At 37.0% G+C, this 18,571-nt stretch overlaps 1 long non-coding RNA gene across 2 annotated transcripts; it reads left to right on the forward strand.

Annotated features, from left to right (window-relative positions):
• The first annotated feature begins 38 nt into the window (after nt 1–38).
• Nucleotides 39–17,806, forward strand: LOC131483538 (uncharacterized). 2 transcript variants are annotated; one of them, XR_009247758.1, is made up of 3 exons: nt 39–1,496; nt 16,540–16,682; nt 17,172–17,806. It is a non-coding gene; the product is annotated as an uncharacterized LOC131483538 (long non-coding RNA). The 2 variants fall into 2 exon arrangements; XR_009247759.1 differs by having other exon boundaries at nt 16,540–16,678; nt 17,170–17,806.
• Nucleotides 17,807–18,571: the final 765 nt, after the last annotated feature.

The raw sequence follows: 18,571 nt of genomic DNA on the forward strand, positions 1-18,571 counted from the left end.
CCGCGGCAGCGGCGGCGGCGGCAACAGCGGGGGCGCAGGCAAGGCCCCCGCCGCGCGGAGCCTGTCGGGAACCTAGGCGACCTCGGCGCTGCCTGCTCAGGACCTGCCCGGAACCTGTCCCGCCAAATCAGGTCCCACCAAAGAATCCCCTCTCCCGGACCCCCACTTTCGATCGGTCGTGCGCGAGAGTAGGAATAATGCCAGTGTTTTCTGCTTTTGCTTTGGCCAGGAGTCTCCGGAGGACGGGGTCCTCCAGGCGCGCCGAAGACGACTACCGAGCCCAGGCGTGAATCAGAGACCGAGAAAGAAAAAGGGTCGCGTGAGGATTGAGCCAGACCCCGTGCCCGGCCCTGGCTCAGTCAGTTGTCATGATTTTATAGTCCCTCTTGAGGGGGAACGGAAACTCCTTCGTTGGGGGTCAGCTAAGTCAAAAAGCCGTGAGTTCAGTTCGCTGCCCGAGGTGACAAGAAACTTGCTTGGATGAAGTCATGTGAGCTGAACCGATTGGCCCGAATCCTCAAAGAGGGGAGTGTCAGGGCGCGCGGCTCCCTCGGAGAGGCTGAGGTAACGCTGGCACCTTCCCGAGAGTCCCCGGACGCCTGGCTTCTGAGTCTCTGTGGAAAGCACTTCTAGCTGGGCGTTGGCGCGCCTGACGAACTGTGCAGTCACTGAGCAGTTGTGGCGATTGGAAAATCAGTTTCACGCCCCAGGAATGTCTGCGAGAGCCGTCCTCGCCCCGCTTCCCAGACCCAGCCAAAAAAAAAAAAAAAATCCAAACCAAAACCAACTGAGAAATGGAGCTAGAAATTGATGAGGGATTCCTAGCACCACAGAATGTTGACTTGGTGACTTTATTTTTAAGTCTTTAACAAATTGTGTTTATGTCACGTAGAAATTTTAAGCAGCTTCCGGGGGTTTTGTGTCCCACTTGGAACCAACTTAAAGAGCAGCTTGCGCATAAATTGGAATTCTGTGAATCGTACCGCCGGTTAGAGCCCTTAACACACGTAGCGTGTAAACAAATATTTCCAACTTGTCGGCGACGGGATCACTATGCAAGGCGGGCTTACAAAAATCCGTGGCGAATGAAATCTCACTTCTGAAAGTGAAAAACGCAAATTCAAGTAGCGTCCGGATACCTTGCGCCCATTCAGACAGGGACTGAAGGCTAAATTAATACAGTCTTCCTAAAGGAACTGTTTGAAAGGATGTTACAAAAGTAGGAACACCTTTGGACCCAGCAATTCTACTTTGTACAATTTATCCTGAAGACAGTCTTGAAGAACACGAACAACGGTGTGCGTGGCAACGTGGCTTCTGATATCAAAGCGTCGTTCACCACTAAAATGCCCAATATAAATTACATCACCTCCTGGTGCTTCAATTTTATTTTCTCATCTGTGAGAAGCAGGAACAACCATAGGGTTGTGAGCATGGAATGGATGAATACAAACCAAACCCTTAGGTGCCTAGCATGTAGTAAGCACTAAATAAATGTAAGTAATCATTGTAATTAATATTGGTCAAGCAAATCATAGTACACACGATGTAGAAACTCCGCAGCCGTCCGAGGTGATGATGTAGATGTGTATTTACGTAGAAAGACATCCAGATACATAAGTTCTTTTTAAAAATTTTTTTTTTATGTTTTATTTATTTTTGAGACAGAGAGAGACAGAGCATGAGCAGGGGAGGGTTAGAGAGAGAGGGAGAGGCAGAATCGGAAGCAGGCTCCAGGCTCTGAGCTGCCAGCACAGAGCCCGACGTGGGGCTCGAACTCACGGACAGTAAGATCATGACCTGAGCCGAAGTCGGACGCTTAACCGACTGAGCCACCCAGGCGCCCCCAGATACATAAGTTCTTAAAAGCGGGTTACAAAAACGCGTAAAATTACAGAATACACCCAATTTTTAAAGCCTGAAATACATGAGACTATTATGACAGGGCTGTCTCTGAGTGGTAAGATTTGAGATGATAATTTCTTCTTTGTGCATGTTATGTTTTCCAAATATTTTCACGATGAGCCTCTATTTCTTTCAGAAGCCGAAAAAGAGTTAAAACACAACAGTGTAAAAAATGTAGCATATTAGTAATACCACTTCTTAACATCTTGAGGAGCCAGTACCGAAAGCTTGTTTGTGTTTCATGATGGCAAGTATAAAATTATTCTAAAACATCACTATTGATAGGAAAAGCAGAACATTCTCTCTAAAACCGGTTCTTGGTGACTAATCTGATAGAATCAAGTGACAGCTTGTCCATCTTAAGGTCCTGCGCAGTGTCTGGGGCACATTACCATAATCGCCCTGCATCAAAGCCAAATATTTATAAAAATGCGTTTGGACGTGCTTTGTGCTGCAATAAGGAGACTGAGTTGCTGTGTTGCTGGCAATAAGCTAGTGATCAAATTGTGTGAGCCTTGATCATCAGTATGTGAAAGCACTGGGAATAGTGAAGGAATTAGTTAGTCTTGATACCATTATCCTTGTCTTCTGACCTAAAAGAATTCCTTCAGCTATTTGGGACCTTTATAATTTATATGCTATAAATAATAGACATTTTTAAATGTAGAAATTTTAATATTGTCATGCTTAACATAAAAGTCAAATATAAAAAGTTAAATGGGTTTGTATTTTGAGGTTAGCTTTCTGTTGTTATCCCTTAAAACATTGAAACTGCAGGAGTTGGCACTTTTAAGATTACCAAGATTTTTAAAATCTAGAAATTACATATAATTTCTATAATACATGGGTTTAATAAATTCTGTGGTTAATTTTAAAATATTAGTTCCTTTTCTTTTTGGTGTGACATTGAAAATTCTTCTACAGTAAAAAATGATAGCAATGTGCAAATGGAGTTGTTCCAGGGGATATCTATAATTTTAAAGTTTAGGAAAAGAAATATCCCAGAAAGATTATTCACACTAGTTCACACCCTCATCATCTCTTAGATGAATTATTACATCCACCTCCTATGTTTTTCTACTTTCTTACTGTTATGGATTGATTTGCATCCCACCCAAATTCATGTTAAAGCCCTACCCCGAAATGTGATGGCATTTGGAGATGAAGCCTTTGGTAGATAATTCAGTAATTAGGTTTAGATGAGGTCCTGAGGGTGGGGCCCTCATGATGGGATTAGTGCCCTTTTTAAAAAAAATTTTTTTAACGTTCATTTATCTTGAGGGAAAGAGATAGTACGAGCAGGGGGAGGGGCAGAGAGAGGGGGAGACGCAGAATCGGAAGCAGGCTCCAGGCTCTGAGCTGTCAGCACAGAGCTGGACGCAGAGCTTGAACTCAAGAACTCGTGAGCTCATGACCCGAGCGGAAGTTGGACGCTTAACCGACTGAGTGCCCCCAGGTGCCCCAGGGGATTAGTGCCCTTTTTAAGAATAGGCAAGAGGGAGCTTCCTCTGTCTTGTGAGGACACGGAAGGGAGCTGGAAACAGAGTTCTCACCAGAACCTGAGCATGCTGGCCTCCTGATCTCAGATTTCCAGCCTCCAAAAACAAATTTGTTGTTTAAGCTTCCCAATCTATGATCATTTCTTACAGCACCATAGTTGACTGATACACCTACCTATCTCCAAACCATTCTCCAAACCCCTGCTGGAATGATTTTTTCTAACACACAAACCTGATTGTGTCATTCCTATGGAATTCTCATATCCGTTCTTCAGTCGTTCAGTACATATTTATTAACACTTTATGTGTGCAAGGTACCATTCTGTATGCTGGAAATAACATAAGGATAAATGCTGTATATGAGATAACCTCTTTTGGAGTATCTGCTATTTGGAGTATCTCCTGTTTGGAGAATAGTCATTAAGTAATTCCATGATTACAGGTATGCAGAGTAGTCTCCTACCTTCAGGATTAAATTCTGATTCTTTAGTAAGTATATCCTTGCTGAAGTGGCCCCTGAGTATCTCATCTCTTCAGTCTTTTTTCATAGCCTCTCCTCTAACATTTCTGATGTTCCATGGTTTCCCTATCTTCAAACAAGCAAGTTTTTCTGCCTTTTCCGCTCTGATTCTATAACTTCTCTAAACCTCTTCTCAGATTTCACTTCCCTTTCTGAGCTTTCTGTACTCAGTACCTGACCAATAATAGGCACATGATAAATACATGTTAATTAGTTGGTTATTGGCAACCTCTGTCACAGCACTTAGTGGTGTTATATTTATTCCAGGTGTCTTTATATAAAAACCACTCCAAAGTCTTGTTAAGGCAACGATAATCCTTTCTTTGATTACAAATCAGAAATTTAGTCAGTGTTCTGCAGGCACAGATTCCTTCTCTTCCACACAGTGTCAGCAGGGGTGCCTCAAAGTCTGGAATGATCCTACACCTTGGGGTTGCAATCACTGGAAAGCTTTTGCACTTACATGTCTGGCAATTGACGCTGGCAGTTGGCTAGGTCACTGGGGCTGTCAGCTAGAACTACATGGGACCTCCTGTGTGTCTCCTTTTTCTCCCAACATATTGGACCAAGCATTCCAAGAGATACGAAGACCTGAGGTAGGTAAGGGGCACAACATCATATCAGTCATATTCTATTGGACAAACAGTCACAATGTCTATAGTAAAAGGCACAGGAAATAAAACCCAATTTTTAAAAAATTTTTTCAGGGGCGCCTGGGTGGCTCAGTTGGTTGGGCGTCCAACTTCAGCTCAGGTCACGATCTCGCGGTCTGTGAGTTCGAGCCCCACATCAGGCTCTGGGCTGATGGCTCAGAGCCTGGAGCCTGCTTCCAATTCTGTGTCTCCCTCTCTCTCTGCCCCTCCCCCATTCATGCTCTGTCTCTCTCTGTCTCAAAAATAAATAAACGTTAAAAAAATTTTTTAAAAAATTTTTTTTCAAAGATATCTATTTACTTTTGAGAGAGAGACAAAGAGAGACAGAGCATGATCAGGAGAGGAGCAGAGAGAGAGGGAGATGCAGAATCTAGGGCAGGCTCCAGACTCTGAGCTGTCAGCACAGAACCTGACACAGGGCTCAAACTCATGAGCCATGAGTGAGATCATGACCTGAGCCAAAGTCAGATGCTTAACCGACTGAGCCACCCAGGTGCCCGAAACCCAATTCTTGATGGAAGGTCTATTTAAGAATTCAGGGACTATATTTGAAAGCTACCACAATAGTGTAACATTTTACTTGTTTGTATAGCTTTCGTCTGTGACTTACTTATCTCGACATTTCCATGGTAGGTGTCCCATAAATACATGTTAAATATGCTAAAGAAATAAAATTTGTCATGATTAAAGTAGCATATTTCCAATGGTATACTCATCAGCCATGAGGGAGTAACAGGACGTGGACTAATCTTTTTACCATAACCAAACAGAACACTGAATAAAATATATGAAACAATTGATTTCAAACATGAGACAACAGACTATAATCCCAGGGAGAAAGGGAACATGCAATTGGGAAAAGGGAGCCCTGCAATTGCTACAGCTTTCTGCCTAGAGTCAGTTTCTGGACTATGCTATAGGAAGGGGAACCCAAAAGGAACCAAATAGTCTTATTGTATTAAAGAGAGAAAAATCCGAGTTTAGGTAGGCTAAGGGGCTAGAGTTTGGAGGACAGAATACTAGGAGGGTACTATGTAGAAAAAGAGCTCTAGAAATCTGCACAGGAGTCCCCTTGAGATTATGGTTGAATGCTAATCTAGTCATGGGTCAGGTAGAGCTCTACAAGTCTAGCTGTATGCTGGAACTTTCAAGGAAAAAGCTATTTCCAGGGAACCAAAATCTGAAAAATCCCAAGAGTTTGTACAAGTATGGGAAGCATTTGGGTTCTCAAAGTCTGAAGAAACCCAATTGAATATATTGAGTATTTAATAAATAACCACAAAAAAGTAATGTCTTAGTAATGGGTAGTAGCCTAAAAGAAAAGGCTACTCTTTATCTGCTCCAAAAAAGCTTAAATGGTACTTCTTGAAAAGATCAAGACATGACCTAAATGAAGGATAAAACAAAGTATGAAATTAAAAGGAATGCTCCCCCCACCCCCCTCTTCTAAAATACAACATTCAAATATATAAAATGGCTAGACTCCAAGAAAACCTACTGGACACATGAAGGCCCAGTCAAATGTGACTAATAACCAGTAGGGGCAATCAGTCCATAGAAACAGATCCAGAAATTAAATAGACAATTGAACTAACACATGGAAATGTTTAAAGAACTATTATAACTATGGTCAATAAACTTAATGATTTAAAAACAGATGAACATAATGAGAGAAAATAAAAGTTATCAGATATCAAAAAGAAGCCAATGGAAATTCTACAAAAATATAATACCAAGATGAAACTCAGGATTAACAGATTAGACACTGCAGAAGAAAAGATACAGAAATTTAAAGACAGATCAACAGAAAGGTTACAAATTGAAGTACATAGAAGAAAAAGAAAAAAAAATATTAACAGAACCTCAATATGAAAGTATATGAAAATATGAAAGTATTATATATGAAAGTACAATGTGTATAGTCTCATAGCAAGTAAGAAAAAGGGGGAAAATTTTTCAAATGTCCAATTTTCCTCTAAATTAATGAAAATTTTATCTCCACAGATCTGAGAATATGAGTGAATCCCAATCATAACTAACAATAATAAAAAATGACACCAAGGTACAACATGATCAAATTAGTGAAAATCAGTGATAAAGAGAAGATCTTAAAAGTGTGTGGAAAACAAAAAGACATAAAAAGGAATAAAAAAATTATAGTAGACTTCTAATCAAACCATGCAAGATAAAAAAAAAAAAATACAGTGGAACAGTACCTTTAAAGTCCTGAAATTTAAAATTGTCAACCTAGAATTCTGTCAACAAAATGTTTTTCAAAAATGAAGGTGAAATAAATACTTACATTAAAAAACCCTCATCACCAGCAAACCTACACAATGAAAAGTGTTAAAACATACAAATGAAAATAATTTTAGGCAAAAGGAGTATGGTATCTATGATCTAAATCTTCATAGAACATCAGAATGGTCATGTGTGAATAAATATAAAGGATATTTCTACTTTTTAAAAATTTCTTTGAAAACAAAAATATCAACTGTATATTTTGGAGTTGATAACACAGGTAGAAATAAAATAAATGAAAATAGCGCAAAGGATGGCAGGAGGAAAATAGAAATGTAGTGTTGAAAGAGTCCTTATGTTACATATAAAGTAGTATAAATATTATTTGAAAAGAGATTGTGAAAAGTTAAAAACACATACCTTGGGGGCGGGGGGAAGCACCTGGCCAGCTCATTCAGTTAAGCGTCCAACTTTGCTCAGGTCATGATCTTGCAGTTCATGAGTTCAAGCCCTGCGTTGGGGTCTGTGCAGACAGCCCAGATTCTGTGTCTCCCTCTCTTTCTGACCTTCCCCTGCTCACACTCTTCTCTCTTTCTCTCTCTCTCTCTCAAAAATAAATAAAAAACATTAAAACATACCTTAAGTCCTAGAGCCATAGCCCCCCCCAGAGAAAATCAAAAGAATATAGACAATGATAGAAATAAATGAAAAATTTTTAATTCAAATAATTTTTTAAAAGGCAGTAAAGGAAGGGAAAAAAACCCAAATGGGACAAATAGAAAACAAATAGTTTAAATCCAACCATATAAATAACTACACTAAATATAAAAGATCAAAATGTTCCAATTAAAATATAGAAATTGTCAGAGTGGATTTAAAAAAAAAGCAAGATCCAACTATATGATGTATGATATAAGAAACTTGCTTTAAAAATAAAGACAAAGGTAGGTTAAAAGTAAATGAATGGAAAATGATGTATTTTGAAAATACTAAAGAAATCTCTGGTTGTATTAATATCTGACCAAATAAACTGAAAACCAGAAACTTCCAGGGATAATGAATGACATTTCATAGGGATGAAGGGATCGGTTAACCAAGAAGACATAATTGTATTAAATATGTATCAACATAATGACAGAATTTGGGGAAAAAAAGGAAACAAAACTTACAAAACTGAAAGGAAAAATAGATACATCCATAGTATCTGTTGGCTATTTTAACACTCCTCTCAGATAAAGATAGAACAAATAGAAAATTAGTAATTACTTACTCATTAATTACTCAACTTATTAATTAACTTGACCTAAGTGACTTTTATAATGGCCCTGCAAGTCAAGCATTTTTGTCAAGTGGACACTGAACATTAACAATATGCTGGGCCTTAAAATGACTCCATATAATTTAAAAGATAAAATCATACAGATTTTGTTCCTTGACTAAAACAGAATTAATTTAGGATTATAAGACAAAGTTACCTGGAAAATTGCAACTTATGTAAAAATTGACCCATGCAGTTATAAAGAAAAATCAGAAAATCAGAAAAATCAGAAAATATTTTGAACTGGATGAAAGTGAAAACACAACATGTCAAAATTGTGCGATGCAGTTATGTTGTTTAGAGGAATACTTTAAGCATTATATAATAGAAAAGAAAATCCAACATTAATCCCTTAAGGTAAAGAAGAAGTCAAACTAATTAGAAAAAAGGAAATAATAAAGATAAAACCAGGAACCAATGAAATAAAACACAAAGGGAAAATCAATGAAACCAAAACTTAAGCCTCTAAAAAGGTTAATAAAATGGATAAAACTCTACCTAGATCAAAGGATAAAGAGGAAACATGCAAATTACCAGTATACGGATTGAAAGAAGCAACACGACTACATACCCTGTAATTAAAACATCACAGGAATTAAGTGATATTAAATTAAAACACCCATAAAAGAATATTCTTAAACTCTATGCCAATACATTTGAGAACATAGTTTGAATGGAAAAAAACAAAACAAAACAAAAAACCCTTGAGAGATACAAATGGGCACAACTGGGTCAAAAAGAAACAGCAAACCTGAAAAGATATATATCAATAATAGAAATTAAATTCTTAAAAACTCTCCACAAAAACCTTCAGGCCCATGAATTCAGTAGTTAATCCTAATTCATCAAACTTGTTAGGAAGAAATAATCTCAAATCTATACAAAATCTTTAGAAAATACACATGAAGGACAGTTTCATACTTATTTTATGAGACCAACATTATCCTGATAGCAAAATCAAATGACATATTATAAGAAAACTTCAATATCTTTCATTAACATAATATAATAATTCTTTAAAAATAGAGATTTACATTATTGGAAAAAAAAAATAGAGATTTACAGCAATATATAGAAACAAAAATGTATCATTACCAGAGTGTATCCTAGGAATACAAACTTACTTGAGCTTTTGAAAATCAACAGGGTTCACCATTTTAACAGAATGTAAGAGAAAAACCATATGAGATAATAGACGCAGGAAAATATCTGAGAAAATTCAAAAGCCTTTGTGATAAAAACTCAGCAAAGAGGGCGCCTGGGTGGCTCAGTCGGTTAAGCGGCCAACTTCGGCTCAGGTCGTGATCTCACGGTCCGTGAGTTCGAGCCCCGCGTCGGGCTCTGTGCTGACAGCTCAGAGCCTGGAGCCTGTTTCGGATTCTGTGTCTCCCTCTCTCTGACCCTCCCCCCGTTCATGCTCTGTCTCTCTCTCTCTCAAAAATAAATAAACGTTAAAAAAAAAAAAAAAACTCAGCAAAGAATAGAAGAAACCTTTCTCAACCTGACAAAGGGCATCTTTGAAAAACTTAGAGCTAACATCTTACCTAATGGTGAAGGAAAATGGTGTTTCTATGATAAACAATACAAGAATATCCATTTCATACTACAGTAAATATTATGGTGGCGTTAGTACTAAAGTCAAGAAAAAAATAAAAAGAATATAGATCTCAGACTTCACCTCTGGTCTAGATGGAGTAACACAGGCTAGATTTATCTTCCTGCCTGAAACAACTGAACTGGACAAAATGTATGAACAACAGTTCTTATGACACTGGACATCAAACAACAAAGGGCAATGATCAGTGGGAGATGGGACACAAATGAAGAAAGCCTTATGATTGCCCTAGCTTACTAGACTGATTTTTCAAGGCCATCACATACAGCATTAGTCTTCTTGAGATGAGGAAACAGCTGAGAGGGGCCAAGGCTAAAAAAGTTTGCAAGGAAGACTACCGGAGACATGGCTGGAACACAGAAGATTCCATCACTGGACCAGATAAAATACACCATGTCTAACATTCAATACAAAATTAACTAGCTGTCCATAAGAAAACTCCTTTAAATATAAGAGTATATCATGGCATATAAAGATATACCATGCTAACACTAATCAAAAGAGAGTTGAGATATCTATATTAATATCAGACAAAGTAGGTTTCAGATCAGAGAATATTACCAGAGATACAGAATGTCATTTTATAATGAAAAAGGGGTTAATAATAGAACATCCCCTCTATGGTTTTGCATATAATAAAAGAATTTCAAAGAACGTAAAACAAAAACTGATGGAACTTCAAGGAAAAACAGACAATTCCACAATTATAGTTGGAAATTACAACTCTCTTGTTCCAACAGTGATAGGACAACTAGACAGAAAATGGGTAAGGCTGTAAAGACTTGAACAATACTATCAACCAACTTAACCTAATTGAAACTGATCAAACACCACATCCAGCAAGAGCTGAATATTCTTTTCAAGTGCCCATGACATACAAAAAACAAATCTCAATAAATCTGAAAGCATTCAAGTCAAACAAGTATATTCTCTGATTACAATGGAATTGAATTGAAAATAAATAATAGAAGAATACTTAAAAGTCACCAAATATTTGGAAACAAAATAACACCCTTCTAAATAACCATTGGTCAAAGGAGAAATAAAACTGGAAATTAGAAAGTATTTTGAATGTCATGAAAATGAAAACCTATCCAAATTTGTGGAAAGCACTTAAAGCAATACTTAGAGGGATATTTATAATATAGCATTTTTCTAGAAAAGAAGAAAGGTCTCATCAATTATCTCAGCTTTCATTTTAAGAATCTAATAAAAATAGCAAATGAAACCTAAAGTAAGCAGAGAAAGGAAATAATAAACATCAAAGAGGAAAACAATAGGAAAAATAAAACTAAAAACTAGGGTTTTTTTGGAGATAAAACTATAGTCAGACTGATGAGGAAAATGAAAAGATACAAATTACCAATTTCAGGAGTGAGGGAAATGACCATACTACAGATACTAGGATAATAATGGAATTTTATACCTATAAATTGAGTAACTTAGAGGAAATGACAAATTCCTTCAAAGGCACAGATTACTAAAGCTCAAAAAGAAATAGTTAACTTGAATAGATCTTTTTCTAGTAAAGAAAGGTAATTGCTTGTTAAAAACCTTCAACAAAATTAATTTCAGGCCTACATGAATTCACTGTGGATTACAAAGGAGTATGAGGAAATTGGGAGTTGGAGGTTGATAAGTTATTTTCATTATTTTGAGAGTAGTAATAGTTTCATTGATGCACATATATGTCAATACTTATTGAATTGCACATTTTAAATATGTACAGATATTGTATGTTAATTAGACCTCAATAAAGCAATGAAGATTACCAGAAATGGGGCCCCTGGGTGGCTCAGTGAGTTAAGTGTCTAATCAGCTTAGGTCATGATCTTGTGGTTCGTGAGTTCAAGCCCTGCGTCAGAGTGTGTGCTGACAGTTCAGAGCCTGGAGCCTATTTCAGATTCTGGGTCTCCCTCTATGCCCTTCCCCTGCTTGTGCTCTCTCTCAGTCTCTCTCAAAAAAACAAATAGACATTAAAAACTATTTTTTTAATTACCAGAAATTTATCCTTCATGACAATTTATAGTTTTGATGAAAAGTTTCAGAGTATCATTTAAAATATGAGTGAAGGTAAAAATGTTTGAAAACCAAGGCCTCAACCCATTCTCCAACAACCAGATTGCCCCAGTCTCTCCTTATAGATAATTCTGGAACAGCTGCCTCTTCGTTTAACATCTTTTTGAGCAAATTGGACCAATCTGTCTAATGCCATTGTCTATAAATAACGTTTTCACAACAAACCCTAGTTTTATAGTAAATATAAACTCCCTTGATTTATTATACCTCAATTTGTCATTTCCACTTTTGCCCCATTTCCTATTACAAAGATCATATATTTTCTTTAACCAAATAACTGCCAAAGACTGGGTAACTAGATTAGTAACACTCACCAGCTGGTCTGGGTTTATGGTGATTCTGCTGACTCTGTTTGCAGCTGGTGTATACTGAAGGATCTTTGAAAAGATCCTCACTAAGGAATCTGCTCCTCTCCAGCCTTTACCATTCAAAGAATTTTCAGAGGCTTTCATGCCTATTAAAGTAAGACACAGATTTTTTTTTTTTTTAAATCAGGCACAGACTTTTAAAACAAGTGACTCCAATTTTGAAGGTAGTTCATTTCTGGGAACTAGAATGTCTAGGGACATTGATAGGAAGAAAAAAAGGCATTTTCGTCCTAAGTTCCCTGTACTATATCTGTGTATATGTAGAACATGTTCCCCAAAGGAACAATTAAAATACTATTTTTATATTATGTTTAGTCTGACATAATTAATATTTGTAATAGCATATGTGTTTAGTTTCATTTTCATGATCAGTTTTGTCAGGTATGAAATAATTCTTCAGGAATGAAGTTCTCATGTAAAATAGTAAACCTATTGAACAGAAGGATTTTACTTAAGAAGATTTGACTTTCAGCTGGTGGCCTAGAACCAAGTTTGTACAATTGATTCTACTTTTGAGGAGATTCTAGGTAAGCTCTAGGTAAAAACAACACTGATGCCTCAGTTTTCACATCAAAAAAATCAAATGAACTCCAATATTCCATCCAAGCTACATTGCTCAATTTATCATTTTCTACATTAATTCCTCTGTGTTGAAGAGGTTTCTCATTCTTCACATTTCAGTTCTCATTCTCTTTCTTTGTATTTGCTTTTAACTATCCTTCCATTCATCACTCACTTAGGTAGTGCTTTACAAATACTCTACTCTTGAATCCAACTGCCTTCTTCCCTCTTGTAGCCATTCCTATTGTGATACCTACAAATAGAAAAACTGGTTAAAATTTGAAATTGTTTTTTCTCTTAAATTAAGGATATCACTTCCCATTAATGATATCATTGCTCTTATCCTATTGAAATAACCACACCAAGCCTAGTCAGATTTTATCACTAAATGCTAAAGACATGCATGACAGATCACTAACATCACTAACACTGTCACTAACTCTATCTGATTTTAAGATTTGTTATAAAGCTATGATAATAATTTTAAAAAGCTATGCTAGACAAGATAATATCATACTTGTGTAAGGATAGACAAATCTATGGAACTGAATAGACATTTCAGAAATATAACTATACATATATAGACAACACATTTTTGACAAAGGTACAAAGGCAACTCAGTGGAGAAAGGATAGATTCTCAATAAATGGTGCTGAACATTATCAATAAGCAAAAATATGAACTTCAATCTATATCTCACACCATATACAAAAATTAACTCAAAGTAGATTAAAAGCCTAACTGTAGAATTTCAAACTACTAATCTTCCACAACAAAACTGCACAAAGTCTCTTGTGACCTTGGGTCAGGCAAAGATTCTTAGATATGACCCCAAAAAACACAACCTATCAAAGAGAAAACTTGGTAAATAGAACCCTGTCAAAATTAAGACTTTGTACTGTTTGAAAGACACTGTTACGAGAATGAAAAGCAAACCATAAATGGGAGAAAATATTAGCCCATCATATATCTGATAAAAGACTTATGTCCAGAATCTATAAAGTACTCTCAAAACTTACTGAGAACACAGCTTCACCGCTAAGAAAATGGGGAATAGATTTGAAAAGTCTCTAAAGCTAAGAAATATACAATTGAAAAATAAGCATATGAAAAGAAGCTCAGCATCATTAGTCACTAGGGAAATGAAAAATTAAAACCACAATAAAGGGGCGCCTGGGTGGCTCAGATGGTTGAGCGACCAACTTCGGCTCAAGTCATGATCTCACGGTTCATGAGTTCAAGCCCCGCATCAGTCTTTGTGCTGACCGCTCAGAGCCTGGAGCCTGCTTCTGATTCTGTGTCTCCCTCTCTCTCTCTGCCCCTCCCCCACACGTGCTCTGTCTCTCTCTGCCTCTCAAAAATAAAGAAAACTAATAAAAAAATTTTTAAACCACAATAAAATAGGGATACCAGGGGGGCTCAGTTGGTTGAATGTCTGACTCGATTTCAGCTCAGGTCATGCCCAGGGTCGTGGGATCAAGCCCTGTGTCAAGCTTCACACTGAGCATGAAGCCTGCTTAAGATTCTCTCTCTCTCTCTCACTCTCGCTCTCGCTCTCGCTCTCGCTCTCGCTCTCTCTCCCTCTCTCTCCCTATTACCCCTCTCCCCTGCTCATGCTCTCTCTCTCTCAAAAAAAAAATTAATTAAAACAATTTTAAATTAAAGACAAATAAATAAAACCATCTTAAAAAAAAACACAGTAAGACAGCACAACACATCTATTAAAGTATGTAAAAATCTAAGACTGACCATACCAAGTATTGGCCAGGATATGGAGCAACTGAAACTCTTAAATATAGCTATTTGGAATGTAAAATAGTACAACCACTTTTGAAAACACTTTAGCAGTTTTCTTAAAAAGTTAGACATACATATGTGAACTGGTCACTCCACTGCTAAGTATATACCTAAGAAAAATGAAAACGTATCTCCACAAAAGACTTGTTAAAAGATGTTCATGCCTCTTTATTTGTAACAGGGAAAAAAGAACCAAACATCTAAACATGAATGGATAAATAAATTACGTGGTGAATGGATTAATAAATTGTGGTATATCCATACAGAGGTATACTGCTCAGCAATAAGAGAATGAATTACTGACATACATCACCCGAATCTTAAATTAGGGTTCAGCTACAGAATTTGTGGGACACAGTGCAAAGTGAAAATATAGTCCCTCTTATTCACAAATTATTAAGAATTTCAAAACAGAAAGAAGAGCATTCAATTAAAACAGCATTAAATCAAGCACCAGGCCCTTTTGAGCACAGGACCCCATGGGACTGCAGAAGCTGCATGCCCATGAAGCTGGACCTGCTCAAAACAATTATTCTGAGTAAAATAAGCCAGACAGAAAAGAGTATATAATGTATGATTTCATTTATAGAAAATTCGTGAAAATGCAAACTAATCTGTAATGAAGGAAAGCTGATCAGTGGTTGCCTGGGGACGATGTGGGGTGTGATAGGAGGGGGGCATTGAAAAAGGAACACAGAGAAACTTTTTGAGATGATGGATATGTTCACTATCTTGTCTGTGGTCAAGGTTTCATTGACAACATGTAGGTCAAAGTTTATGAAGTTGTACACTTTAAATACATGCACTATGCTATATGTCAGTTATATCTCAATAAAGCTGCTAAAAATTGCAAAACTAATTGGCCTTTGAAAAGGATTTTAAAAAATAGAGTTCATGATCTCTGATATGCAATTCTGCTCCCAGACAAAATACATGCAAGCATAAGTTTAGTAAAAACAGAAGACAATATATAATTTACTGCTAAAATGAATGATGCATTATCAACACAAACTGTTTTAGCTGGGAAAGAACAAAGGGTTCAATATAAGTTGAAGTGGTCAGGGAAAGCCACTTGAAAGAACTGGTTTTAAATGCAGCCTTGGAGAGTGAATGCAATTTACACAAGGGGAAATAGCACTTTTGTAGGATGAAAAGAATGCAAAATTTGATTAAAGTTTATCCAGATCAGTTTACGGACAATGAATAGACCTGCTTATTTGGATCACAGTATTTTGGGGACAGATACCTACTAAGAGATAATGTTTGATTGGCTCCCTTGGGCTCAGGTTATGGTAGAGAGCTCTAAAATCAAGCTAAGTCATCAGTTTTTATCCTAAAGGCAAGGACTAATCCAGGGATTGATAAAATCAAAGATGTTTTGATAAATCACACAAGGTTGTATGTTAAGTGCTTTTCCAAACCTTCTTTGCTATCAAGACGTCTCACTTTCAATTAGGTTCCCTACCTCAACTTTCTGTTCCCTACCTCAGAATACCTCCACCTCCATTTCCTTCATTCCTGAGAAAGAAGTGTCTTTTCTCTTTTCAAAACCTAATTCCTCCATCTGTCTTAATCTCTCATCTCCCCACAGTCAGAGGATCTTGCTTCATAAATAGCCTATTTCGCATAGACCATCTCTCCCTGTTTTCTGGCACCTTCACTTCAGCAAATAAACAAAAATCTTTCCCTGACTCTATTGTGTCTCAAGAAGTCTCCTCAGTCATTCCTGTCTTCATGCTGAAACTGACCACACCAACCTAGTTTTGGCCTTTGTTACTTCCCTCCTAGAAGACGATTGATTTCATCTCCTGCCGCCTAATTCATCTTTTGAAAAGAGGTTTCTTTAACATGATTTTCCTTTTCACAAGTCTTCAGAAGTTCACTGCTGCCTTTTCAAATAGTGTGTTTCTCAACATGTTTCTTCTATTCTTTCTCCTGATATTTTTAAGGTTTAGTCAAAATGTGCAATTCGCTTTTCCTCAGGTTTGTTTTGTCCTGCCTCCATGTTCATGGTGAGCCCTCAGCCTGCAATATCCTCTTGCAATTTGTCGGAATCACACTCATTTTTCAAGTATTCAATGGTGGTTTCTTGCACAAAGACTTTTTGGATCCCCCAAACACGGTATGTTTTCTGATGGCTCTTTAACTCTCATAGCACTTTGTGATTTATTTTATTTTGTTTGTTGATGGACATGTGGATTATTTTCAGTTTGGGGTTACTATGAATAAAGCTGTTATGAACGTTTGTGTCGAAGTCTGTGGGGACCTGTTTTTGTTCTCTTGGTTAAATAACTAGTAATGAGATTGTTGGGTGATATGGTAACCAAGAGTATGTTGATCTTTTTAAAGAAATTACCAAACTGTTTTCCCAAGTGTTATTCTCTTTAGCCATGTATGAGAATGCCAATTGCTTCACATCCTTGTCAACATTTAAAATAGTAGTGATACCTTACTGTGGGTTTGATTTGCATTTCCCTGATGACTAATAAGATTGGGTGTCTTTGTGCATACTATTGTTATTTATATATCTTTTCTGCAAAGAATCTGTTCACATCTTTTGTTCATTTAAAAAAAACTCAGTTTATTTTTTTAATTTTTAAATGTTTATTTTAGAGAGAGAGAGCACAAACAAGGGAGTGGCGACAGAGAGGAAGACAGAATCTGAAGCAGGCTCCAGAGCTGTCAGCACAGAGCCTGACGTGGGGCTTGAACCCACGAACCATGACATCATGACCTGAGCCAAAGTTGGATGCTCAACCAACAGAGCCACCTGGGTGCCCTGGTTTGTTATTTTTAAATTTTTTTTTTTTGAAGTTTATTCATTTCGAGAGAGACAGAGAAAGCAAGCAGGGGAGGAGCAGAGAGAGAGAGAGAGAGAAAATCCCAAGCAGGCTCTGCACTGTCAGCACAGGGCCCAATGTGGGCTTGAACTCACAAAACGCGTGAGACCATGACCTGAGCCGAAACCAAGAGCCAGATGCTTAACTGACTGAGCCACCCAGGCGCCCCTGTTATTTTTAAAAAGTATTTTATTTAGTTATTTTGAGAGAGAGAGAGAGAGACAGCACAAGCAGGGGAGGTGCAGACAAAGATGGGGAGAGAGAGAGAATCCCAAGCAGGCTCCATGCTGCCAGCCCAGAGCCCAGTGGGGGCTTGATCCTAGGAACCATGAAATCATACCTGAGCTGGGTTGAAGAGTCGGATGCTTAACCAACTGAGTCACCCAGGTGCCCCAAATCAGTTTGTTATATTATTGAGTTGTAAGATTCTTTATATATTCTTTATATATCAAATATATTTATAAGATTCTTTATATATATATATATATGTATATATGTATATATATATGTATATATGTATATATATATATATGTATATATATATGTATATATGTATATATATATATATATATATATATATATATATATTATTGAGTTGTAAGATTCTTTATATATTCTGGATATAAATTCCCTGTCAGATATTGTGTGTTGTGAAAATCTTCACCTTTTAAATGGTGTCTTTGAAATAACAGAGGTTTTATATTTTGATGACGTGCCATCTGTCTTTTCTTTTCCTTTATGATTAATGCTTTTTTTGTTATTGGATCCAAGAAATCTTTGCCTTCCCCAAGGTCACAATGATTCTTTTTTTTTTTTTTCTGTAAGTTTTATAGTTTTAGCATTTGTGTCTAGGTCTATGATCCATATCAAATTAATACTTGGCCTATGGTGCGAGACAAGTGTCAGGGTTCATTTTTCCATGTGGCTATCCAGTTAATTCAGCACTATTTGTTGACAAGATACATGTTGACATCTTTGTTGAAAATCAGTTGACCGCGTACTTACGGGTCTGGACTCTATTCTTTTTCACTGATTTGTCTCTCCTTATGTCTACCACGCCGTCTTACAAACTGTAGTTTCACGCTATCTTGAAAACAAGTATGTATGTGCCTCAACATTGCTTTTCCTATGTATTTCTGTATAAATTTTAGAGTTACCTTGCCAAATTGAAAAAA

This window comes from Neofelis nebulosa, chromosome 8 (genome assembly GCF_028018385.1).
Source record: "Neofelis nebulosa isolate mNeoNeb1 chromosome 8, mNeoNeb1.pri, whole genome shotgun sequence".
Classification (NCBI taxonomy): Eukaryota; Metazoa; Chordata; class Mammalia; order Carnivora; family Felidae; genus Neofelis; species Neofelis nebulosa.